Source organism: Pyxicephalus adspersus, chromosome W (assembly GCF_032062135.1).
Source record: "Pyxicephalus adspersus chromosome W, UCB_Pads_2.0, whole genome shotgun sequence".
NCBI classification, from domain to species: Eukaryota; Metazoa; Chordata; class Amphibia; order Anura; family Pyxicephalidae; genus Pyxicephalus; species Pyxicephalus adspersus.
In genome coordinates, this window is record NC_092870.1 from 3,894,010 (window position 1) to 3,911,498 (window position 17,489).

Sequence of the window (17,489 nt, forward strand, 5' to 3'; positions counted from 1 at the left end):
ACACACTGCACTTAGAAATATTACACATATGACTGTTGTAAACATGAAAATAGACAGCTAGACAATGTCAAACAAGATATATCATGAAGGTTCATATTACCAGGAGGAAGAACAGTGTCATCTTCTGTGTGTGAAGCCTCATCCTCATCATCAGAGGCCAGGAGAGGACTGGTGCGTCTCAGGGTGTCCAAAAAAATTAAAATAAGAAATTGTTGATGCAAGTAAAAAGAAGCAAAAAAAATTAAGCATCTAATCCTAAATAAAAAATGATCTCAGAACTCCTCCCAACCAAAAATAGTCATCCTGGTAGTCCACCCCTACTACCGTTTCTGGCCCAATGATCTCCCCTCTTATTGTGTGGTAATTCCCCCACCTCCTAGATTGTAAGCTCTTCAGGGCAGGGTCCTCTCCTCCTGTGTCACTATCTGTATTTGTCTGTCATTTGCTACCCCTATTTAATAGACAGTGCTGAGTAATATGTTGGCGCTATTTAAATTGTGTTTTAATAATATTAATATTAATGAGTGACAACGCTAATCTTTCATAGTCCCTGAGACGCTACACAAGGTGTTGGGGATATGTTCCACTCTCTATAGCTTCTGTGCCTCTGTGCCCAGGACACTTTTGATGCGGCGAAAGATGTCACTCTGACACTGGTGAACAGTCTGTTATGTACTGCCCACTGCATTTACTCTCCTGGCACTTTCCTCCCAAAGTGAGGTCTAGGAGTGCATGCCCCCACAAATTTGTTGGAAAAACTCAAAGTCGGACTCCATGAGGGCTGCATTTTGTTCAGGAGTGAAGCTGGTTGCCTTCAAAGCAGAATCCCTGAGCTGACTCAAACTTGCTAAGCTGCAATGTTGAGGGGCCAGAGGCCTAGATCTTTTTGGCCTACTTTGCTAGGCAACTTAGCTTGCCTGAGAAGGTTCCTGCTGGTCTATGGGCTGGTGTGTGCCCTGGGGTTGTGGTGCCAGTGATGATGGAGCCAGGGGTGTGATGTGCTTTTTTTTTTTTTTTTTAAAGCTTTTTTCTGAGGAGGCTCCAAGGTCCTAGGAGGAAAAAAGAAAAACAGGGCAAAACCCAAAAAATTGATTTATGTTAGTTTGCTAATTGATGAGTAAAGGAAATTCTTACCTTAAATACAGATTTGTGATTTTATGACCCAAAAGTTTTAAATGTTGCAAGGAGAAAAGCTAAGAACATCTCAGAAAATATATAGGGTTGCAATGGCGCATATGAGTTGCGCGAATGCACGCATGCACGAACATATGCAAACACATATGCAATCTCATGCACACGTGATATATACGCCGGACACATGGAGGTGGTTGTAGTTCTTGCGAGTGTAGTTGTGGCCGCAACTGCAACAATGGTGGTTGCTGGAAGATAAGGAGCAGCCATCCACATTATACCAAAGTCCTGTGCAGGTCTGGCAGCCACGGCTTTTTTTTTTTTTTTTTTACAACGGACCAACCTAGATTACATGCGGGACCACGATGTGAAAGTGCAATTCCATCTGTCCCGTGAAGTCATCCAGAACCTCTATAGTCTTTTGGAGGACAAAATTGCCCTGAAGACAAAAAGAAGCCAAGCTGTGCCGGGGGTTACCAGACTTCTGGCCACTCTATACATACTGGGCAGGGGATCGTTCCAGATGACCTTTGGATTAGTTTGTGACCTGAACCAGCCTATAGTATACAGGGTGTTTATGCAGGTCATTCATGTCATTTTGGACCTTGTCCCACTGTATGTTAATTTCCCTCGCACAGCTCGGGAGTGGAGGAATGTAAGGGTGGTTTTTCTCAGGCAAGCGAGATTTCTGAATATTTTGGGGGCCATCGATTGCACCCATGTGGCAATTCGGGCTCCTAAACAACAGGAAATCTCATTTGGAAACCGAAAGCAGTATCATTCGCTGAATGTGCAGGTAGTTTGTAATACCAACAGGAGAATCATGAGTATACGCACAGGTTTCCCAGGATCGTGCCATGATGCCTATGTCCTACTTCAGACAGCCCTCTAACAGAAGTTCAACTCTGGAGAAATGCCTGAGGGCTGGTTAGTAGTTAATGTATATTGTAATTACTGTAACACAACTAACAGTAGCAGTAGTTATCTCCTAAAGACACCTAAGTAGCTTATGGGGGGCCCTGTTATTATGTTGCTAAGTAGTTGCACTCATACACCTCAACGTCTCTTTGCATTGGTCCTCTACAACATAATGGAGCAATGAATAACATTAGGAATAAATCAGTGACTGTTTGCTGCCTGCAAAGCTATTACCTTACTGTACAGTGATTTACAATATTGTGACCATGGGGGAACCCTTAAACTAACTTTCAGGTGTTCAGGGAAGCCCTACTATAATTACTACGTCCACAGCTCACAGTGTGGTAGTCAGTAGGAAGAATGCCTCCTAACAACCAAAAAGCTCTAGCTGACCTGAGAGCACAACCCTTAGCAACCTTTGTAAGAACCACTAGGGTTCCACTGAATCCTGGTTGTATATGCCTGATTGGGGCAGGAAGGATAAAGATAGAGAACACTTTGAAGAATAACCACAACTTTTTTTTTGTCTTTTAACAGCTGACATAGGATATGGGAAGCTTCTATGGATTAAGACACCAGTGTGAAAAGCCGGGAAGGGGGGGGGGGGAGGGTCGTGGAGAACACCATAGGGCTGCTAAAAGCACGGTTTCTGGCGCGGTCCGGTGGTGAACTTCTGTACGCACCCTGGAAAGCTGCCCAAGTGATCATGGCATGCTGCCTCCAGCACAACCTGTGTGAAAGGTTCTGAAAGGTTCTTGGCTCTATTCCTCTCTCATCTCAATCCATCCCAGAGTCTCTCATTGCATCAGAACAGGCGCGCCTGGGAAGAATCACTCACAACGCATACACTCGTATGGTATCAAGCAGTCTCCAACTTTATTATAGCAAACATCTAGTTTATATATCATAACAATATGCCATAGCGCATGCTCATTTATTAGAATGGAAAATCACTGGTATATATTCTAAAATGAAACTGTTTAGCTACATAATTTCAGACACGTACAAAACATTGTGTTATTTATAAACAGTCGACATTATCTGAGTTTAGCAGAATTAACAAGGACACTCGTCTTGGCAGAACATCAGGTTTATACACATATAGTCTAAACAACCAAGGAATACATCTAGCTCTCATAACTAAAAACTAGAATAAGAAACAAAATGGAGTGTCTCAGGCCCTTTCACTGTGCATACACCATGCTGATACCTAGGACACTTTAGAGGTAACTGAGCCAGACAGTCTGTCAGAGCAAGCAGTCTTTAGTCCTTTATGAAAAGAAATAGCAGCCATATTTGGGTAAGAACTGTGTCTTTATGTGACACTTTAAAGAATACATTCCCAAACTGGGGCAGAGTGTGTGTTAGTGCAGATTTGGTCAAGTGTCATACTTACCTCTTCCTCACTAAAGCGCAAGCGCCTCCTGTGCATGCGGCCAGTTCTGACTCTGGGCGTGCCTGCACTCCCAAGCTTTAGCAGTTTCATCCCATCTTGCCAGCGCATCAGGACATGACCTCAATCATCCCTGGCTATTTAGCTAGCTCAGACACAGCATTAGGACTGAGCCCCTAGCTCTGCTGAGAATTTCCTGTACACCTATTGGTTAACTCAGTGCTTCCCCTGCCCCTGTTCAGCTCCTGTGTTAGCCCCTTGTTGCCAAGTCTGTTGTTTCACAGCCAATTCCCTTGTGCTGTTCCAGTGTTCCTCTCTGTCTGATCAGCCAGTATAGCAACTACAAGGCACAGTACAATGAGAACAAACCTATAGCACTACTACAAATGAACAGAGAAGTTGTGTAGAATAGTGGTAGCAAATCAACAGTGAAGTATGTTAAAGGAAAACCATAGCTTATTCTGCAAATATCTGATACTATAAGAAAAAAAACAAAGCATGACAAATTATTCATAAAAGTATTATTACATAATACATTCAAACAGCAATATGTGACAATATGACTTTGAAAAAGGGACAACGGCAATGAAACAAAACATTTACTAAGAATAATTACAAATACATTGTAAGAAACAGGTTGAAGAATTGCTAACCAATAGAGACTGTAATTATAAAACCGGCACAAAAACATTGCAGCAACAGATGAAGCTAACAAAAATGAAGGGTAAAAAAAAATCACATCAATTCAACTTGATTAACCCCCCCCCCCACACACACACACACACACACACCAGTCCAGTTAAAATAGTAAATATGAAAATGCATATTTATTTACATACCTTTAAATCTTTAAATATATTGCTCGTTTACCAATATGTTTTTTCACTGACATTTTGTATATATTAGAAACATATGCTTCTGTTCTGATTATTAGTTGACTAACATCTACATACCCCTGAAGAAGCCAATCGGGTGAAACACATCAGGTAACAAGGCGTTTTTCTAGGGTTAACGTAATGAGTACCGATTATGGTTTATACTTGAAATAGTTATCTTTGTATAGACCAGTAGTCCTTATCCCAGGCTATGTAAATGTGTGATGGACATACACGATGCATTGATATAGCGTTTGTATTTACTTGGATATACAATATAATTGTTTGAAGCCTTCAAATCCCTCTTATCTTTTCTCTTTGTGTTCTCCATTTGAAGCCTAGTACCAATTTAACAAAAAAGCTTTCATATGTTAGGAATTAGAAATCTGTTTAGGAATTATGTCACTGTAACAAAATAATGCTGAAAGTTTTCAGGTCACAAAATTATGAAACTAAAGTTCTAGATTCCTAAAAAAAATCTCTGTTTAAAATGTAAACAATGGAAAATATGGAAAACCATACTGTGTTTGACGAACCACAGCTAAGGCCTTATTCACACTTCACACCATCAACTTTGTACTGCCTAATAAAGTCCCAATGCAAGAAGAAGGCAAAATGTACTATGGCTTCAGTTTACAAAAAAAAAAAATGCAGGGCAGAGCATTTTTTTTTAAATGCATTTAAATGCAGGCCGTTTGAGGCTGTATCTGGCCTACCCCTGCTTTAGATCATCTCATGGCTCTGGCATATGTTGTCAGAAGGTTGCATACTTCTTTTTTTTGTTTTGGAAATCAAAACTAGTTTGATAATGACTGAATATTGCTATATTTGTCACATGTAAAAAGCAACAATCCTCCAAAGGGGCTTTTGTCATGCATATCAATGGTATCTGCATTGGTTGCTTTACTCTAGTTCAAAAGGTTTTGAATGACCTGTTAAAGAAGCCAACCGTAGAGGTTTAATTTAGCAGACAGTATTGAAGCCTAAACACTTAGGGTCTGTTAACACCATTGCAGTGTTTACAGTTTATTGTGTTAAGCCAGCCTATTCATTTGAATTCATCCATTTGGGCTGCCTAACACACCAAAACAACTGCATGTACCATTTTTGCAAACACACCACATAGGAGTTTGGCTAATGGCTGGGACCACCTCCTGTGCTAGGCTTTTTGTGCCCAGTGTTCTACTCCTGCAGGTGGCAGTATAACCCATCAAACCTTTAGATCTGTGAGGAATCCTGTGAGGCAACACCCCTTTTTTTTTTTTTTAAAGAAAAAAAAATAAAAAGGGTGCAACACCTCCCTTTTCTGTCCCGATCGCCGCAAATCATCCCGGGATACCTACGTCATGCATCTTGGGAGGCTTTTGGCTGCTCCTTCTGCACAAGCCCTTTCTATACTGGGAGAAAAAAATTGCTGATCTCACACATGCTTAGTGAGATTGGCAATTTTTTCTCCATCTATGTCACCCGATCTCGCGGCTGCAGTGCAAGATCGGGTGACATACGAAGAAGAACTCAGAAGAAGAGTGAAGAAGATGGCGGAAGCGCCGGGCTGAAGACGGATACTGGGACAACACAGGACCCAATCGAAGAAACCTCTCGATCGACAGATCTGCAGGATTAAAGGTAAGTGTGTTTTTTTTATTATGACTTTAATTCCACTTTAATATACAGTATAAAAATTCCAAATTAATTTGTGCCACTAGCCCTTTAATGGATTTTCTGTTTAATGGTCATAATCCTTTTACATTAGCATGGTGATGTTTTCTAGTGGTTCCAATACAGGGAAGGGGTGGAACTGAAACACTTTTGTAAAAAGTATTATTATTATTGTTATCATTTCGGCCGTATTAAGAACAGGATCGTCTTCTGTTACAGTATAGTTACAATACGATAAATACAGTTCCATACATTCAAATATGATCCATACATATAGAAATAGAGAATGAAGACCATATGATAACACAACTCATGAATAGTTGCTCCAGCCTTCTGGGCAGTCTCAAACTCCAAAATAGCATCAACTCTGTCAAGTATGATAAATAAATGACATATGTTCTGTCCTTCATTTTTTCAGTCTCATACATGAATATGACATTATATAGAATTATGATTTTGATTTAACAACTTAGAATTTTTTTTGCAAACACAAACAGTGTTCTCCCCAGAAATTTTTTTCAGCCGGGTGGTAGGAAGCTGTAGCCGGGTGGTAAAAAAGGCGGTGTGGCAAAACACAGCAAATTTAGTGCACCCAGTTGTTTATGCCATGGGTATCCAGTAACCTCTTATTGTTTCAGTGTTCTACCTTCTCCCAATTATTTGTTACAACTTTGTAATGCCTGCCCCGTTAGTATATCCAATTTTTTTATTCTATGTATTTTCTTTCAATTTAGGACTCCTAGTTGTACTTTCCCCTGAAACAGCAACCCCAAACTTCACAACCCATTTGTGACCCCCATATCTTGAAATTCTTTGAACCTGGGGGGCTGCAATTGTAGTAACTAGTATCTATGAGGGTCCCCCGTACACCCTGAACATTACAGGTCATTGTGACATACATATTAGGAGATATGGAAGTTTGTATACAGAGCTGTGAGGATGCAAAATAACATGCACACACACACACACTGGATACATTTCATTTTTTTTAATCCGAACAGTAATCCGAGCTCTGTGCTATGAGATGGGGGCGGGGCTGCCTGTGTCTCTTTCACATGTAGGCTTAGCTGCGTGCTCACCTCTCCAGCAGCAATCCTCAGAACGGATGACACACAGCAGCCTGAGATCCGTGCATCCGAGGATGAGAGCTGCCGAGAGCTGGGCGGGGTATTCAAATCAGCCGGGCGGAGCAACCGGCTAAAAACCTCTGGGGAGAACTATGACAAATTTTCTATCACAATAAATAAACGTTAAGCTGCATATCAAGTGGTTTGGCCAAAGCTGCCCTGAAAAAATGCAAGGGATGACCAAAACTTGTTTGGTGATATATAATGCGCAAATAGGAAAGATACTAAAGAATTTCAGGACAATGGCAATTTCATTTTGCACCTGCAAGCGCAAATCTTTAACATATATATTAGCGTATATTAGCATACCATTGCTGCATTCTAACCACCAGCACCACCATCAGGCGCGTCGGCATCTTTGGAAATCCTACCCCTTTCAACAGGCAATACTAACCACTAGAACTGATGTGCTTTGCCAATCATTTTTGACCATGTCCCCTCTGAATAGTCCTTTTATTCACCTACATTAAACTTTATATTCTGATGTTTATTAGTACTCTGAAGAAGCCAATTTAGGCGAAACGCATCAGTACACGACATCCACTTCATTTACTTCTTTGCGCCCACCTCAGTCAATTAGGAGTCTATGTCTAGCTCCCCCAAACCCCCCCATAGCAGGTTGCTAAGAGGCTACTATTGAATTTAGGAAACATATACAGTTAGGTCCATAAATATTTGGACAGGGACATCTTTTTTCTAATTTTGGTTCTGTACATTACCACAATTAATTTTAAATGAAACAACTTAGTGTCAGCCTTCAGAAAGGAGAGCTCTGTTTGAGGTAATCTTGACGGTGATTAGCCAGGAGATCACACACATGTGTAAAGGTTAATGGGTAAATGTCCCTTTTAGTTTATTTGCAGACCAGATAATGGTAAATGTCAAATGACCTTGCAGGTAAACAGTAGAAGAAAATGTCCAATGACTGGGCAAATAACAATGCTGGTAAATGTCCAATGATTTTGCGGATCACAGTGGTGAAAGTTGATTCCAGACAAACATTAGAAGTCATACACGGATGATCAGATGGAGGGCGGAGGATGCATGAGTAGCGAGGAGCAGGAACCAAGAATCAGGAATCAGGAAAACAGCAACCAGGAAACAGGAAGTTGTCATGATCAATCCGCACTGAAAGGAAATCATGGAGCCTTCATATAGTGCCGTCCTCTGATTGGAGCTTGCACTGGGCATGTGCAGAGTAGGTATACGCACTGAGTATGTGCAATAAGGTTCATTTAGACGTAGGTTTGTGACACTCAGATGCAGTTGAACTGCAGACTTTCAGCTTTAATTCAGTGGGTTAAACAAAAAGATTGCATAAAAATGTGAGGAACTAAAGCCTTTTTTTTTTTTTACACAATCACTTCATTTCAGGGGTTTAAAAGTAATTGGACAAATTAAAAAGCTGAAAAAAATGTTCATTTCTAATACTTGGTTGAAAACTCTTTGCTGGCAATGACAGCCTGTAGTCTTGTACTCATGGACATCACCAGATGCTGGGTTTCCTCCTTTTTAATACTCTGCCAGGCCTTTACTGCAGCGGTCAATTGGAATCCTTAGTACTTGATCTTTTTTTGTTAAGTGCTACATTTTTATATTACATTATACTAATTCACAAAATTGCTTCATTTATACTTTGATTTGTTGCAGTTGTTGTTTTGATACTTTGGTTGCAACCCTGCAAACTAATTTATATCAAGCTGTATATATAATAATTAGCAGTTTATAATATGTCATCACACAATAGTATGAATGTAAGAAAAATGTTCAAAAGCATTTTGGACCTGATTCAAATTTCATTATAATTTGGCTTTAGAGAAATCAAATATTTGAAAAATAAAGGTTGTTGGCAAAGATGTTATAATACATGTTTTAAGGACATACAAAAGAAAAAGAGAGGGCTGGAACATCCTAAAAAGAGTAATGTAAGGAACGTACCTGTCCTGCGAGCCCGCGGCGTCCCTGGGGATCCCAGCCGCAGAGGGAGATGCCGCTGCAGCAGGCAGCATGGCCGAGGCTGCTGCCCTGTTTGCAGCGTGTCTCTCTCTGCAGGCGGAGGGATCCGTCCTGGCCAAACTACTGTTCGGCCAGGCGGCATCCCTTGCATCTCTATGGACGTGATTACAGAAAGTCCTGTTCTCAGCACTCCTTTGGATGTGCAAAGTAGTGCACGTCCCAGGGGTGCTGTGGGAAGAGGTGCGCGCGCTACAATGCATGCCTCTTGTACCCCCCGAGGGCGGGGCACTCAGCTGCCTCGCCGCGGGGCAGGACATAGTTAGTTTGAATTCGGCGCAGGGGATTCAGTTACTCTCCAATCAAATGGCGCCAGGTGGCGCAAGGTCATTGGTCACTCTGGCCATTTAAGGAGAACCTGTCCTGAACCATTGCCCGCTATAAGCCTCTGTGTACACAGTGTGCTTGGGTGCGTTCTCTGTGTTGGTTAATGTTTCTCTAATTGTCATTATAATAGCGACCTGGTCTGATACCTGACTCTTGCCTGAACTCTGCCTGTCCTGACCTCGGATTGTTTGTGACCTGTCTTTGCCTTACCCTCCTGTACTACGCTTATGGGACATGATATCTGTAAATACCCTGTCTTGTTTTATGACTATAATAAAACTCGATAAAAGGACTTTTGGAGTTGGCTGTGGTTTGTGTGCCCAGGCGCATTACAGGTAAAAGTCTACTTGCCACATCCCAATATAATTAATTTTCTGAAAGCAAAAGAGTAAAAGAGGGACTTTCAGGGCAAAATATACATCAGTTTCCATTAATTACCAATTCACATATTAAAATGTATAACTTTAATACAAATCCTTAAAACCAAATCAGATGTGTAACATATATGCTTATTAATCTAACAATGTGCATCTAATGACATAACCACCAAAAACCTATACCCGTTTGGTGGAACTCCCCCACTTCTTCAGGAGGACATGGTTCTACAATTAAAAATACATATACATTGTAAACAGATACATCAATAAATTAATTTACCAACATAATCACAGTGTCTCAAACATTTTGTACCAATTATTTTGCGAACTCCCCTTAGATGTCAAGAGGTTGCAGGCAGAACGAGGTGGGGCAACAGGGTTCTCCCCAGGCCTTTTTAGCTGGGTGCACCCCCCCCCGGCACTTTTCAGCACCCACCTGGCTGTTTTTGGATGATTACTAAAGAGTTTGGTCACAATATAGGGGCTGCCACCCACCTACAATTTCTTCCCACCCGGCTTAAAAAAATTTCTGGGTTGAGCACTGGGCAACCGGGGATGCTCAAATTGCACCTAGGGACCTAAAAAGTTTCACCAGGCCAGTCTTTTCTTATCTGTATTTTATAAAGTTTGAAAACCAAATTGATCAAAAAGTGTATAAACAAACTCAAACCCTTACAACATCACCTGATGTGCATTTGCTGAGATTAACCTCCCAACCGTTAAGCCCGCACGTTTCCGTACTAAAAAAAGTTGCAATTATCGTTAACCCCGAACTTTTCTCCCTACATTAAAATCCTCACTTACCTGGTCCCGCTGTGCTCATCCAGCGTCGCGTTTCATTTACCCAAATACCAAGCCAGCAACGACTACACATAAGTGTAATCTGTTCATTTTTTGATGTGCAAAAAAGTAAAAAAAAAAAAAAAACAAAAAAAAAAAAGAAGGAATGACCATTGAAAAATGTCCGATATAAAGGGTGACCATTTAGTGAATCTGTAGTGCATTACCAAATAAATACTCTCTGCTCCAATACCACTAATTATCAAATATCCAAAGGCTATATAGCCATATATAAAGACTAGCCGTATATAAAGAAAAAAATCAGTGTATAATCTCATTATCCACTTATATATATAATATATAATATGTGCCCATATACCAAGTGAAAAAACCCATTCAGGAATAATTTTGCACTTACATTCTCAATAATGACCAAGTTGTTCCAGAATCCAAATCAAACAGTAATTCAGCCAACCAATGCCATTTGCCACAGTGACAAACCAATAACTAATATCAACAACTTCTGCTAACATTCTCAGAGTTTCTTACTCAATAGTTTGAATGCACTTACATATTAGAGACCTCTAAAACGAATCCCCAATGTTTTCCTGTTTCTATGACTCCACGACCTCCAGCCAAAGTCACACTGAGTATTCCCTGAGCTGCTATGTGGATCCCTGATGCGTGTAGAGCTTCACCTTGCCCCATCTCATCTTATCTGCAAGCTCTTCTGACGGTGTCCCTCGTGGCGGGTCAAGGCTCCGCCCCCTACAGGAGAGGTGTCTCCTGTCTATGATGGTGTGATGCTTCCGCCCTTAGTGCAGAGCATCTTCAGCCACCTTACAATAGGGAGGATGACGGTGGGCAATGGGGCAAAATTCAGGCTTCAAATTGAAGCCCGGTTCTAAATGGAGCAAGAGTCCGCCTCCACCCAACTGCAAGGGGAATGTATGTTCCCCCCCGCTATCAAGGAGGAGGGGCCCCGTGCCCCACTGGCCACGGAGTAAATAAACTTGTTATTAGCAATAGAATACATATAAGTTTATGGCCCTGATTCACTAAGCAAAATCGGAGGCTCGGTCGCGCATTCGTATTCGCGATCCAAAATCGGAAGCCGTCGCACAATTCACCAACTAAATGAGCTCGCTGCTGGAGCCGCGCATCTCCGGCAGCTTTACACTGGCGAGCTTGCATTAAAAGTCACTGTTCCCCTAAAAAAAGCATTCTTTCTAATGGCACACATATTACTCTTAGCCCTAAAAAAAAATAATTGTGCTGTTCAAATGTTTAAAACATCTATATGCGCTAAGAAAAAAGCATATTTTAAAATGACATTTCTTTTCTGTTAGGCAAGAGTTAACCGAGTTCAGCTCCTCTACATAGGCGCCTATATAAAGGCTTACGATGCCTGATCGGAGGAGCCGCCTGCGGGTAAATCTTGCGACTGTCCGTGCGCGAAGCCTCGGCTTTGCCGTCGGACTAGATTTTCCCACAAAAGTCACAAGCCCACACACGTTCTTGTTTGCTTCTTATAAATATATATGTATGTGTGTGTGTGTGTGTGTGTGTGTGTGTGTATATATATACTACTTACTTATATATATAATACTTACTATAAGTATTATAATAATAAAAAAAAATATTATATATATATATATATATATATATTTTTTTTTTTATGAAATATTGTGTGATGACATATTTGAAAGTGCCACTTAGTATATATCCAGCTTGATAGAAATTAGTTTGCAGTGTTGCAAAAAAGTAACAAGAAGTGCAACAAATGTAACTATAAATGAAGCAAGTTTGTGATGGAGTAGATTGTAGCATAAAAAAGTAACACTTACAAAAAAAAAACATCAAGCATTAAAGATTCAAACTGACCTGTAAAATGGACTGGAGATGCGCACAGAACAGAGAGCAGGTGTGCGCTAATCAATTGCTATCACCTCATCATTGAGGTTTACATCTCCTTCTGAATCGCGCAGCTGAAAATTAATCGCCGTAATTGGCGTATTAGAGATCTTTGGCATCCCTTGCAAGAAACTGGCAGCCGAGTTCACTAGAACTCGGGCCGACTCGCGCTAATAGAGGTTGCTGACCGTCGCGAGCGTACGCGCATTTCATTGATGAATCAGGGCCTATATCTTTAATTAGGCTTAGTCTACACGGACTGTTTCCTCAGCGTTTAACCTGAGGCTTTTAAAGCCCATGTTTGAAGTCCCCATGCATTCCCATGGGCTAATCCACACCAGGACGTTTCCTTCCGGCATATTTTTGAGCTTTATCTTAAACGTTGCTTGCAATGTTTAAAAAATTAAAACACAGGATAAACGCGAGAAAACGCATGAAAACACTCCCATTGAACTCAATGGGGGCTTTTACAAGCGTTTTTAAGCTTTTTATGAAAGCTTCTATTGAAAACAATGGGGGCTTTAATAAACATTTTTAGCAGATATTTGGAATCTGGAAGCCCCCTTTAATAAGGAGACTCCCAGATCTCCACCACCCCACCCTGGGGATTGAGTACAGGGGTACATAAAACCCCTTACTCATTTCCTGAAAGGGTTAAAATGTGTAAAAAATAGGACGAGGCTTTATTATGTGTTAAATTATTTTATTAAATGTATGTGTGTTTGTGTAACTAAACTTTTTTTTTTGTTCAGGTTATCCCAATGACAGGATGATTTCCATGGCTGCAATCATGACATAAGCACAGCCCTGGGAATCCTCCTGACAGTGAGGGATCGCAGGGCACTAGGGGTTAAATGAGGACAAGGCTCTCCATTCACTTCTAGTGCTCTGTGATTGGCTGAGGTTTTACATTTCTCAGCCATTCAGCACTAGACTTGAATGGGGAGACTTGTGCCTATTCATCTCTAGTGCTCTGTGATTGGCTGAGAAATAGGAAACCCTGATGACAGCTCAAGCATCATCAGGATTTCCCATTCCTCAGCCAATCGGAGCAGAGCAGTCAGCTGAGCTCTGCTATGCTGACAGCTCCACTCCCGATTGCTCCCGCAGCTGTCAGTTTAGCAGACATATGTGTTTTAAAAACTGTTCATGTAGACCCAGCCTTATATATAAATAAATTTAAAAGGGGTAATCAAATAAATAGAAAAAAATAGAAAAAAAATACAAATAAACAAAAGAAAAGAAAACAGAAGGAGGGGAGGGGGGGGGGGGGGGGGGAGAGAACAAAGGAAGGGAAGGGGGGGACAGAAATAACAAGTGGAAAAAGGGAGAGGAAAGTATTCATAGGACTAATTCAAATAAACATTGCTGAGAACAGGTAAATTTATGACTCCACCATAACTGGGGTCAATTTTTAAGAAACTTTATGGGTCGTGCCCACATGTCAGCCGCAGCATATCTAAACTCTTAGATGGCCCAATGTTTTATTATAGGAGATCGTTAAACTACAGGTAATAATTATATAAATTGAGTATTTTTGGGGGACAAATGTACGCCCACGATAACTATATATTAAACGATTTTTTACCAAATCATAAAAAGGATCTGAAGCTGAAACATTCATTTAGGCCAGGGTGTTCTGTGGCATTTAGCTCATAAATTCACCTCGCTTCTTTTTGTAAAATCAAGTTGTCTAAATTACCACCCCTCTGGTCTGGATGAATTTTTTCTAGAGCAATGAATCGTAACTCATTCAAGTTGAATTTTTGGCAGGTCCCCATATTAAAACTTAGTGGGGTTACTATTTTGCCACTTTAAACATTATATATATATGCTCATACATGCGTTTTCTAAAGCTTCTTTTTGTCTTTCTGACATAGAACTTCCCACAGCTACAGAAAGCCATGTACACTAACCCTTCTGTGCTACAGTTTACATTACTATTTAGTTGTTTAGTAATTGGAACCGGTATTTGAAAATCATCTGTTTTTTTTGTATATCCACTGACACTAATTGCACCTACCACAAGGGAAGGTGCCTGCTTGTGTTAAAGACCCGCTTAATTTATGAGGTAAAAGGTGACTTTTAACAAGTCTATCCTTTAGGGAGGGTAACTTTTTATACCTAAATTGTGGATAAGGTGGTACTAAGTTTTTTAAAATAGGATCTGATGTTAAAAGCGACCAATGTCGACTACAGATACTATTTAACTCTGAATGTTGGTCCGAAAACCGGGTAACAATTCTTAGTTTGCTCTCTGTTCCTTTTGTGGGGAAATTAGGTTTATATAACAGGTCTGTTCTTGTTCTACTTTTAACCCTATGGTAGGCCTTCTTTAGTACTTTATGGCTGTATCCCCTTTCATGGAGCCTAGCTCGTAGTGACTTTGCTGCCTCCTCAAAATCGCTTTCTCCGGTACAGTTCCTCCTAATTCTTAAATATTAGGAATACAGTAAATTCTTATTAAGTGCTTAGGATGGGCCCTTTCTGATCGCAAGATAGTATTCCCAGCAGTAGGTTTATGGTACAAACTGGAACACAGGGTCAAATCAGAATCAATTTTAGTTTCAATGTCAAGCTTCAATTGTCAGCTAGTTGCTCAATTAACTCAGCCAGACATTCTTAGGTACCTGTCCAAAGCATGAAGACGTCGATATATCTTCGCCATAAAATGATGTGGCAAAGATATATCAACAAGGCCTCACTTGAGAACAGTTCCTTTTCCCACCCCCCCAGGGACAGGTTGGCGTACGTAGGGGCACATCTTGTCCCCATAGCCACTCCCTGTACCTGGAGGAAGGTCACATCATCAAATAGAAAGATGTTTCTAGTAAGTATATATTCCAATATCTCCATTATTAACATGTTTAATCCCATCAGTTCATTACTCCTTTCAAGATATATGTATATTTTGCCTTGAAAGTCCACCTTTTACTCCTTTGCTTTCAGAAAAACATTTTACTATTTTAACTGGACTTGTTTGTGTGTGTATGAGGGGGGAGGGGGGGATTAAACAAGTAAGTTTGCGTGGATGGTATGCATTGATGTGACTTTTTGCAATCTTCATTATTGTTAGCTTCATCTGTTGCTGCAATGTTTTTGTGCCTAGTTTCTAATTACACGTTCTGTTGTTTAGCAATTCTTCAGCAATGTTTTGCCATTTTATCCACAAATAATTAGTATAAATGTCTGCATGGTTTCCACTCCAAACTGCTACTTGACCCCCCTCTTTGCCTTTGTCCCATTCTCAAAGTCAGATTGTCATATATTGGTATTTGAATGTATGTATTTATGTACATATTCCTTTTATGAATAAATTGTCAGGGTTTTATTTCATTCAATAGTCTGACATTTGCTGAAAAAGCTGTAGTTTACCATACTTCACTCATATTGATTTGCTGCCACTATTCTACACAACTCCTGTGTTCATTTGTAGTTGTGTTATCGGTTTGTTGTCATTGTGCTGTGCTGCCTGATCTTAGCACTATTGTATACAAACACACTTCCACTTGCTTTCTAAACAGTTTGTGAATTAGCTGTCCTGCTCGGTTGCATACTCACAAGCAGGGTCAAGCACTCTTAGAAATAAACAGATGTTCTGTTGTTGCTCAACTTAATTTTGCTCATTAAATACTGGATTGTATGAACAAACAAAAGAGTTTTATCCCGCAGGAGCTCTGTTAAAGACTACTGTAGTAGTTGCCAAGCCATAAAGAAATATAGTATATGGATAAAGAAAGAAGAAGATGGCTTTTTCTGGCAGACTAGGTATTATAACATTTTTAAAATAACCTTTATTTATAAACAGTACATAAAATACATAATTTTGATTTAAACAAAATTGACTGAACAATGAGCAATATAATACCCCGTAGTGAATTATAGAAAATATATGTACACAAAAGATCTAACATATGCTCCTTAAAGCTTTTTAAACACCAACATGTATGCAGATCATATAAAAAAAGAATGGTTAGTAAATAGTTACTGTCATTGTGTAAATATATAATGTATCCCAAGATAACATTTATATGCTTAGCAATAAGATATACTTCAAACTGACTTACTCAATAAAGTATTGTAATTGGAGAAGGAAGTAATCGATCTCATGAAGTGGCCAAATGGATTTGGATACTCTAACAAATATATTTTTTGATGAACATTTTGATGTTGGTAATAATAAATTTATCCACAAAATGGCGTACCTGTAGTGTTTTCTTATTGTTGAAACTTTCATAGGAATTATCCAGGTACTTTTATAAAACCCTAATGTACAAAATAATGTATTTAATTAATTATTTCAGTAATAAATCATAGATTATCAAATACTACATAAATGTTTGGCAAATTATACCTGATGAAATAGTGGGGTTAATTCATCTATGTTGACGATTATTCCACAAAATTAGTATCCAGAAAAATGAAATGCTTATCTAAGAAGAAATCAAATATATAAAGAGCTAGTGGTTTATATACTCATAAATTATATCAGAAAAATGCAGACAAAGGGTTAACTTACTGGTCCTGAGTCGTTGAAATGCTAAGATGCGGAGCAAGCCGGCAGCAGCTGTCCAGACAAACACGGAGTGTATACTCCAATATGGCAAGTCCTGAACACCCACTAGGTGGATGCTCAAACGGGGGATGGGATAGTCACCAAATATCCTGCAAAGAGGAGCTGGATGACTGGTGCACCCTAAACAAACAAGTGCTCCTGTCCCCCGTATGGTTAGGGATGAGAAGGGTGGGGAGAGGGATATTAATCTTGTAGAAGTTTGTCTATTTTGCAATCCTCTTACATATACTAACCAGGGTAAGTATTTTATCGTAAATAAAATAAATTAAAATAGAAGAGGGGGAGAATATTTAGGGTATTTATGCATGAATATAAATCAATTAAAGTATAATCCGTTGGCAGGGAATATCATTACAATGATATTTAAAAAGCAATAATAGTTAATGTAATCTGATAATT

The 17,489-nt window shown here is 39.8% G+C and overlaps 1 long non-coding RNA gene across 1 annotated transcript; it reads right to left on the reverse strand.

Annotated features, from left to right (window-relative positions):
- Window positions 1-423: 423 nt before the first annotated feature.
- Window positions 424-16,940, reverse strand: LOC140342785 (uncharacterized). Its single transcript, XR_011923153.1, has 3 exons — window positions 16,869-16,940; window positions 16,720-16,780; window positions 424-1,049 (listed from the first exon to the last, which is right to left on the reverse strand). It is a non-coding gene; the product is annotated as an uncharacterized lncRNA (long non-coding RNA).
- Between the last annotated feature and the right edge of the window lie 549 nt (window positions 16,941-17,489).